Source organism: Mus caroli, chromosome 2 (genome assembly GCF_900094665.2).
Source record: "Mus caroli chromosome 2, CAROLI_EIJ_v1.1, whole genome shotgun sequence".
Taxonomy (NCBI): domain Eukaryota; kingdom Metazoa; phylum Chordata; class Mammalia; order Rodentia; family Muridae; genus Mus; species Mus caroli.
Genome location: NC_034571.1, coordinates 122,875,068 through 122,884,637, shown reverse-complemented (window position 1 = coordinate 122,884,637; position 9,570 = coordinate 122,875,068). Strand labels below are relative to the sequence as shown.

Below are 9,570 nucleotides of genomic sequence, written 5' to 3'. Positions count from 1 at the left end.
TGCAGCTGGTGTTATTTCTTTGTTTAGAAAAAAAAAAAAAACAGCTGTCATATGTACCAGAAGATTGCCTTATTTGGCACCAATGGGAAGGGCAGCCCTTGGTCCCGTGGAGGCTCCATGCCCCAGTGTAGGGGAATGCTAGGGTGGTGAGATGGGAGTGGGTGGATGGGTAGGGGAGCACCCTAATAGAACCAGGGGGAGAGAGGATGTGATAGGGGGTTTGTGGAGGAGAAATTGGGAAGTGGGATTACATTTGAAAGGTAAATAAAGTAACCAATCGAAAATCTTCTTTCAGCTGAGCTATTTGCAATGTTTATATCATATTCAAGTCACATCAATTTTTTACTTTTCTCATTTTTATTAGATTTTTCAGAATTTCATACAATGTATTTTCTTGTAGCCTCCACAGCTCCTCTCAGACTCATCCCAATTTAATGTCTTTTTTCTTTTGTTAACATATCAAGTATAGCTCATGCTGTCCATATAGTCTTGGATGTATGGATCTCACTGGAGGGTGGTCTACTCACCAGGGGCTGCACCCTTAAGGAAAACTGACTCTCTGTCCCCAGCAGCTACTAACTCTCTCTATATCTCCTTAGCTAGGCCTGGGACTTTGAGCTCACTTCCCCTTTTCATTAAGAAAGTTTGTCTGACCTGATCCTGCACAGGCCTTGGGCATGCTGTCTTTTTTTTTTTTTTCTATTTCAAATGCAGCTTTAATGAGAAATGAGTGCCTTTGTTAATACATTTATAATTATAATTATAATACAATCTGAGATAAAATGCAACAAAGAGCATAGTTTTAAAATTAATGTTTTACAAATTAACATCTTTCTACAACCATGAAAGTTTAAAAAACAAAACTTTAAAGTTTAACAGTTTGTGAATTTAATATAAATACATAAAAAGGTTTTCTTAAGGCAATGCATTGCCAAAAAAAGTTTAAATCACATAGAATTACACCTATGCTCTTAGATGATGGCCAGTCAGAAGCCTCTAACATCTTTCAATGGGGAGAGTGCTCATTCTAGTTGTGCTCCAAGAAGTTAGAGCTAGAAGTTAACCAGCTTTGACCTGCAGTAAGTAGACTGTCAATGTTCAGTCATCCAACAACCAGGCAACAATGTCATCTCGTTACACCAGGCTCAGATTCTTTGTTCTTAGCTTCACACATATACAACAAATTGATAACTAAACGTCACAATGTAAGGGAAAATACTATAAAAATTAATTGTTGTAGACCTTATATGAAAACCTTTATTTTGAAAGTTGTGCCTTCAGGAATAACACCATGCTAATGACTACATTCCTTGAGGTTACAATGCTCAACAACACAGTAGAGGCACTGAATGTTTGAAAGAGAGACAAATAAAGGCTTTGATGACCTTTGGAAGAGTGAGGAGAGCTGGGCAATCAGCACTTCTCTACTGCTCTGGACTGGAAAGGCTCTTCAATTCAGAGCACTAGCATAGGTCTACGGAATAAGTGGGGGAAGTGGGGGAAGTGGGGCCAGTCTCAGCTTTAAATCTGAGACTTCCAAATTGCTCTGAGGCAGCTCTAAGGCACAGTTCCCAGTGCTCTGTTCTTCAACACTGGAGACTCCTTACCTAACCTGCTTTGTTATCTGTCACCTAAAGTATAGCTCAAAAGGTCTATGAAAATGAAACAATCTACCAGCCTTATGCCTTCTACAGACATGGATTCTAGTTTACACACAACCCTAAGATTCAGGCACCCCTTTCTCCTGTACTCCTAGGAGAGTGGACCCCACTCAGTTTTGAGGAAGGTGACATGTTTGGGTGTTCCCCTAAGCAGTGGTCTGTTTCTTGGTAAGCTGCTTTGGTTGACAGGAATATAAGGAATTGTCTCAAATGCCTGACCACAGTGCAGCTACAAGACTAGGGGATGTTTAATCCAAAGTAGGGTTCTGAAGAGACAGGAACATTTTAGTCAGGGTGAGAAAAATATGTCTTAAAAGGGAAAAGGAAAAAATAGATAAGGAAATAGAGAAAGATATTAATACTTTAGTAATAAGAGGGAACTGAATATAACCTTTCTACCTTTCTGGGATGTTCCTTACAGTAAAAATAAATAAATAAATAAATAAAATCATTTTCTCTTACTATGCGTCTGTATTAGATTAACAGGTGCTTTACATAAAGAGGTGGGAAGGCCCTTAAGCACTTGATGGGAAGTTTCTCTCTGAAATGGGCTAACGGCAGGAAAAAGCAGGGAAAGCTCACTCAAAGAGATCCCGAAAAACGCGCTGACTTATGGCTATGTATGCTTCCTTCTCTTCTGGTGTCATCTGGGCTACCAGCTCTGGCCGCTGGCTAACTTCACTGAAGGAAAATGGATAGCCAGCCACCATAACAGTGGGGTCACCTGCTACTTCCTCAAACTCTTCGTCTTCCTCATCTTCATGGCGATGAGGAGGAGCGGCAGCTGCTGGCCGGGGTGGAAAGCCGTCGTCCGACTCACTGGTCTCACTCTCAGAGTCACTGTTATTAGCAGCCCTCGCCAGAGCCGCTGCTCCCACCGAGCCAGCTGTGGTCGCCGAAGAAGTCTTTTTCTCATGAATGAGTAGAACGCGCATGACCACCTCATTGTCATCAGGCCTTGTGCGGGCTTGCTTGCGCTCCTGAACTGTGTCCACATCCATGCCACCTTCCTTCCTCTCTTCAGAACTGTACGCCCCTGGGACCGTGCTCTCTCTCAACCAAACGGGTCTCTGTTTGGCAGCTTTCCCTTCCAGCGAGGTGTGATGCATAACATCTTGGTCATCCGTGTTGATGACAACATTCTGAGTATACAAATCCGCATAGGAGGGGGCTTTGTTGGTCTGTGCCTCCCGGTGACATCCACCTGCCAGGCCAGCAGCTCCAGCAGCAGTTGCTGCTCGGTCCTTGCTCAGCTTCAGGGCTGGGATTGCCATGGGTTCTGGTTCAAGTATTGCGTAGGCCAAGTTGACATCCTCTGTCTCTCGAAGCAATGCATAAATGGGCTCAATTTGTTCATTAAATCTTGCCAAAAGCGCGCGAGCATCTTTTTTGGGCATTGCTGGTTCATTTTCTTCTACCTCTGTGTGGCAAAAGGTGCAGCAGAAAGTTCCTGTCGTAGGTTCAAACAGCCGATTAGCATCTAGGTCAGTGAAAGTGCTGCAGCAGACAGGACATTTGAAGGAAGCCTGACTGGTGGAACTTCTCTCATCCATTTCAATCCTCCTTCTCATGTGGTCCAGCTTATATTTCACTACGTTAACAAGAGTGCGGTAATTGATGAAGTAGTAGTTATGGCGGGTGGTCTTCCCATCTGCAGCAGTCTCTGCCCTCATTCTGCATTTGACGAACTTGTCTCCCTTTAAAGTATTCAAAACGGATCGAAGTTGCTTCCGATCAAACTTGAGCAGCTCCAGCATGTCCTCTTCTTTTACACAGGGGTTCCGGATCAAGATGTCCAAGGCCAAGACATGCTCAATACCATAAAAGCCCCGGACGACATACTTGGCTAGCCGCTTCAATGCCGCGGGAACTTCAGTGAGAACATCTGGGTCTGCCATCTTCAACAATAAGCTTCACCTTCCAAGTCAGCTCTCCAACAACGGCCAGCAGCAGCTGTGAAGGGAAAGCCAAGGATCTAGCAGATGCTCTGTCCTACAAGGCAAACAGGCAAAGAATAGAGAATCTTCCTTCTTCCAATGTCCTTATATAGGTCTTCAGCAGAAGATGTGGCCCAGATTAAAGGTGTGCGCCACCACGCCCAGATCTGGGATTTGCTTTGTACCAGATGACCTTGAACTCAGTGATCTCCTTGCCTCAGTCTCCTGGGATTAAAGGCGTGTACTACCTCATTTCATGGCCACTATGCCTCTAGATCTCCATGCCCAGATCCAGGTGAGAAACTTGTATTTCCCCCCTCAAGTTTAGGATCACGGGTGAACCTTCCAATTCTGGATTTGAAAGACCCCGAGAGGAGCCCCTCACTCAAGCCTCGGGACAATAGTGAACCCCCAAGAACTCACTAGAGACCAAGCTTGGTCAACTTGACTATATCTGGAATGAACTACAATCTGAAAGATCCTGACAGAATGTAAAAGGTCACAGAAGCCCTGAAATTGGCAAAATAGATTTCATTGTTAGTAGAAGTAGCTTCACTGATTTAGAAAAATAGAGGTGCCCAATGCTCTGGCTGCTCCTTGAACCCGTGTGTCTGCCAATGTTCTGACTGTTCTTTAATCCAGGTGTGTGCCCACATGAGGCTTTATTCGGGGAAAGCCAGAGCTCTGGGAACGACTCATATCCCACGCAGGGGTAAAGGAGTCGCCCTCGGGGGGAAAGGAGAAGCGGGGAGTAGGGGATTTCCAGATCTAAACAATGTCTATTCTCAAGAAATGGGTATGGGAGGGGTACAAGGAAAGAGTCTGGTGCAGGTGTAGCAACTCCGGATTGGCCCGGCTGTGGTTGCTGGGGAGATTTTTCGACTCTATCCCAGCAACCATTATCACAAACACCTGGCAGTGAGGTGCAGCAGTGGGCACACACCTGGTTAGAACATTGGCAGACACACAGGTTCAAGGAGCGGCCAGAGCATTGTGCACCTCTATTTTTCTAAATCAGTGAAGCTACTTCTACTAACAATGAAATCTATTTTGCCAGTTTCAGGGCTTCTGTGACCTTTTACATCCTGTCAGGATCTTTCAGATTGTAGTTCATTCCAGATACAATCAAGTTGACCAACCTTTTTAAAGACAAGATCTCCCCTTGGCCTGGAAACCCTAGGCTAAGGCTGTCAGGTTAGCAAACATCAGGGATTGGGGCATGCTGTCTTATCTATTGTGAACCCATTATGTACAACTGTGCATCTGTGTCCAGAAATCTGTGTTTCCTTGTAATTATCTACCACCTATTGCTTTTTTTGAGTTGTTTTTATTTTTAATTTATTTTATTTTATATTTATTTATTTATTTTTGGTTTTTGTAAGTTTGTTTGTATGTTTTTGAGACAGGATTTCTCTGTATAGCCCTGGCTGTTCTGAAACTCTCTCTGTAGACCAGGCTGGCCTCGAACTCAGAATCTGTCTGCTTCTGCTTCCCGAGTGCTGGGGTTAAAGGTGTGCACCACCACTGCCTGGCTTATTTATTTATTTTACACCCTATATTTTATTCCTACCCTCTGACTGTCCAACCTCCCATACCTCCTCCCCATCTCCCTGTTTCCACGTGGATATCCCCACCCCTAATCCCACTGACATCTAAACTCCCTGGGGCCTCCAGTCTCTTGAGGGTTAGGTGCATCATCTCTGAATGAACACAGATCTGGCAGTCCTCTACTGCATGTGTGTTGGGGGCCTCATATCAGATGGTGTATGCTGTCTTTTTGGTGGTCCAGTGTTTGAGAGATCTTGGAGGTCCAGATTAATTGAGACTACTGGTTCTCCTACAGGATTGCCCTTCTCCTCAGCTTCTTTCAGCCTTCCATAATTCAACAACAAAGATCAGCTGTTTCTACCCATTGGTTGGGTGCAAATATCTGCATCTGACTCTTTCAGCTGCTTGTTGGGTCTTCTGGAGTTCTTCGGTCAAGCTAGGCCCCTTTTTGTGGGTGCTCCATAGCTTCAGTAATAGTGTCAGGTCTTAGGATCTCCCTTTGAGCTAGATCCCACTTTGGGCTTGTTGCTGGACCTTCTTTTCCTCAGGATCCTCTCCATTTCCATCACTGCAATTCTTTCAGACTGGAACAATTATGGGTCAGAGTTGTGATTGTGGATGGCCCCCCTCTCCCTCATTTGATGTCCTGTCTTCCCGTTGGAGGTGGGCTCTATAAGTTCCCTCTCCCTACTGTTGGGCATTTCATCTAAGGTCCGTTCTTTTGATTCTCTCACCTCCTAGGTCTTTGGTGCACTCTGGAGCCCCCCACAACCTCATTTCTCCCAAGGTTGCCTGTTTCCATTCTTTCTTCTGGTTCTGGGAGCTTCAGTTCTTCTGGTCTTGGGGGCTTCAGTTCTTCTGGTCTTGGGGGCGTCAGTCCTTTTCCCTCACCCAATACAAGATCAGGTTCCCCTCTCCACCTACCTCGACTCCCTCCTCCAACCTCCTTGTCCACTTTCCCTTCTAGGTCCCTCCTTCTCACCCCACTTGTGATTGCTTTCTTTTCTCCTTCCCAAATGGGACTGAGGTGTCCTCATTTGGGCCCTTCAGCTTGTTGACCTTTTTGAGTTCTGTGGACTGTATCTTGAATATTCTGTACTTTTTTTTTTTTTTTTGGCTGACATTCACTTATTACTGAGTACATACCATGCGTGTACTTTTGGGTCTGAGTTACCTCACTCAGGATGATATTTTCTAGTTCTATCCATTTGCCTGCAAAAGTCAAGATGTCCTCATTCTTAATAGCTGAATAGTAGTAAACGAACCACATTTTCTGTATCCATTCTTCTGTCATGGGACATCTAGATTGTTTCCAGCTTCTGGTTATCACAAATAAGGCAACTATGAACATAGTGGAACTTGTGCCCTGTGGCATGGTGGTGCATCTGTTGAGTATATGCCCAAGAATTTCAGGTAGATCTATTTCCAATTATCTGAGGAGCGTCTAGATTGATTTCCAGATTGGTTTTACCAGTTTGCAATCCCACCAGCAATGGAGGAGTGCTCCCCTTTCTCCACATCCTCTCCAGCATGTGTTTTCACCTGTGGTTTTGATCTTAACCATTCTGATTGGTGTAAGGTGGAATCTCAGGATCGTTTTGATTTGCATTTCTCTGATCACTAAGGACATTTCTTTAGGTGCTTCTCAGACATTCGAGATTCCTCAGTTGAGAATTCTCGGTTTAGTTCTATATCCCATTTTTTTGACTAGGTTATTTGTTGTTTTTTTTTTTTTTTTTTTTTTTTTTTTTTTTTTTTGGTGATTAGCTTCTTGAGTTCTTTATATACTTTGGATATTAGCCCCCTATTGGATGTGGGGTTAGTGAAGTTTTTTTCCCCCAATCTGTAGGTTGGTGATTTGTCTTATTGACTACGTCCTTTGCTTTACAGAATCTTTCCAGTCTCATGAGGTCTGATTTATCAATTCTTGATCTTAGAGCATGGACCATTGGAATTCTGTTTAGGAAATTTCCCCCTGTGCTAATGAGTTCGAGGCTCTTTCCCACTTTCTCTTCTATTAGAGTCAATGTATCTGGTTTTATGTTGAGGTCCTTGATCCACGTGGACTTGAGCTTTGGCAAGGTGAAAAATATGGGTCTATTTCTATTTTTCTCCATACAGACAGCCAGGTAGACCAGCACCATTTACTGAAGATGCTTTCTTTTATTTTTTTTTCATTGCATATTTTTGGCTTCTTTGTCAAAGATTAAGTGTCTGAAAGTGTGTGGTTTTATTTCTGGGTCTTCATTCTATTCTATTGATCAAAGTGTCTGTCTCTGTACCAATACCAAGCAATTTTTATCACTATTGCTCTGTAGTAAAGCTTGAGGTCAGGGATGGTGATTCCCCTGCCCCCGGCCGTTCTTTTATTGTTAAGAATTGTTTTCGCACCGGGCATAGTGGCACACGTCTTTTATCCCAGCACTCAGGAGGCAGAGGCAGGAAGATTTCTGAGTTCGAGGCCAGCGTGGTCTACAAAGTGAGTTCCAGGACAGCCAGGGCTATTCAGAGAAACCCTGTCTCGAAGAAAAAAAAAAGGAAGAAGAAGAAAAAGAAGAAAAAGAAGAAAGAAGGAGAAGAAGGAGAAGAAGGAGAAGAAGGAGAAGAAGGAGAAGAAGGAGAAGAAGGAGAAGAAGGAGAAGAAGGAGAAGAAGGAGAAGAAGAAGAAGAAGAAGAAGAAGAAGAAGAAGAAGAAGAAGAAGAAGAAGAAGAAGAAGAAGAAGAAGAAAAGTATTGTTTTCGCTATTCTGGTTTGTTTTGTTTTGCCTTTCCAGATGATTTTGAGAATTGCTCTTTTTTTGTCTCTGAAGAACTGTGTTGGGATTTTGATGGGGATTGCATCGAGTCTGTAGATGGCCTTTGGTAGGATGGCCATTTTTACTATGTTAACTCTGCCAATCCATGAGCATGGGAGATCTCTCCATTTTCTGAAATCTTTGATTTCTTCTTGAGAGACTTGAAACTGAATCCAAGAACACATCAAAACCATCATTTACCACTATCAAATAGGCTTCTTTCACTTGTTTGGTTAGAGTTACCCCAAGATATTTTATATTTTTGTGGCTATTGTGAAGGGAGTTGTTTCCCTAATTTCTTTCACAGACTGTTTATCATTTGTGTAAAGGAAGGCTACTGATTTATTTGAGTTAATTTTATATCTGTCCACTTTGCAGAAGTTGTTTATCAGCTGGAGAAGTTCTCTGGTAGAATTTTTGGGGTCGCTTATGCATACTATCATATCATCTGCAAATAGTGATACCTTTATTTCTTTTTTACCATTTTGTATCCCCTTGATCGATCTCTTTTTGTTGTCTTATTATTTTATCCATCATTTTGAGTACTATATTGAATAGATGTGTGGGTAGTGGGTATCCTTGTCTTGTCCCCAATTTCAGTGGGATTGCTTCAAGTATGTTTTCATTTAATTTGATATTGGCTTTTGGTTTGCAGTAAATTGCTTTGATTATATTTAGGTATGGGCCTTGAAATCTTGATTTCTCCAATACTTTTAATATGAAGTGGTGGTGTATTTTGCCAAATGCTTTTTCTGTATCTAAGGAGATGATTGTGTGATATTTTTCTTTGGGTTTGTTTATATAGTGGATTAAGTTAATGGATTTTCATATATTAAGCCAACCTTGAATTCCTGGGATGAAGCCTACTTGATTGTGGTGAATGATGGTTTTGATGTGTTCTTGGATTCGGTTTGCAAGAATTTTATTGAGTATTTTTGCATCTATATTCATAAGTGAGACCGGTCTGAAGTTCTCTTTTTTGATTGGGTCCTTGTGTGGTTTAGGTATCAGAGTAATTGTGGCTTCATAGAACAAGCTAGGTAGTGTTCCTTTTCTTTCTATTTTATGGAATAGTTTGAGGAAAATTGGTATCACGTCTTCTTCGAATGTCTGGTAAAATTCTGCAATAAATCCATCTGGCCCTGTGCTTTTTTTGGTTGGGAGGTTTTTAATGACTTCTATTTCTTTGTGTGATATGGGCCTGTTTAGATAGTTTACCTGCTCTTGATTTAACTTTGGTATGTGGTATCTGTCTAGAAAACTATCCATTTCATCTAGATTTTTCCAGCTTTGTTGAGTATAGGCTTTTATAGTAGGATCTGATGGATTTTTAAAATTCCCTCCATTTCTGTTGTTATGTCTCCCTTTTCTTTTCTGATTTTGTTAATTTGGATACTGCCTCTCAGCCCATTAATTAGTTTGGCTAGGGGTTTATTTATCCTGTTGATTCTCTCAAAGAACCAGCTTCTGGCTTTGTTGATTCTTTGTATTGTTTTCTTTGTTTCTATTTGGTTGATTTCAGCTCTGAGTTTGACTATTTCCTGCCTTCTACTCCTCTTGCCTGAGTTTGCTTCTTTTTGTTCTAGAGCTCTCTGGTATGCTGTTAAGTTGTTAGTGTAAGATCTCTCC

The 9,570-nt window shown here is 42.3% G+C and overlaps 1 pseudogene across 1 annotated transcript; it reads right to left on the bottom strand.

The window, feature by feature from the left end:
* Window positions 1-707: 707 nt before the first annotated feature.
* LOC110290322 lies at window positions 708-3,675 on the bottom strand (annotated as a pseudogene). Its single transcript, XR_002377418.1, has one exon. The product of XR_002377418.1 is annotated as a general transcription factor IIE subunit 1 pseudogene (transcript).
* Window positions 3,676-9,570: the final 5,895 nt, after the last annotated feature.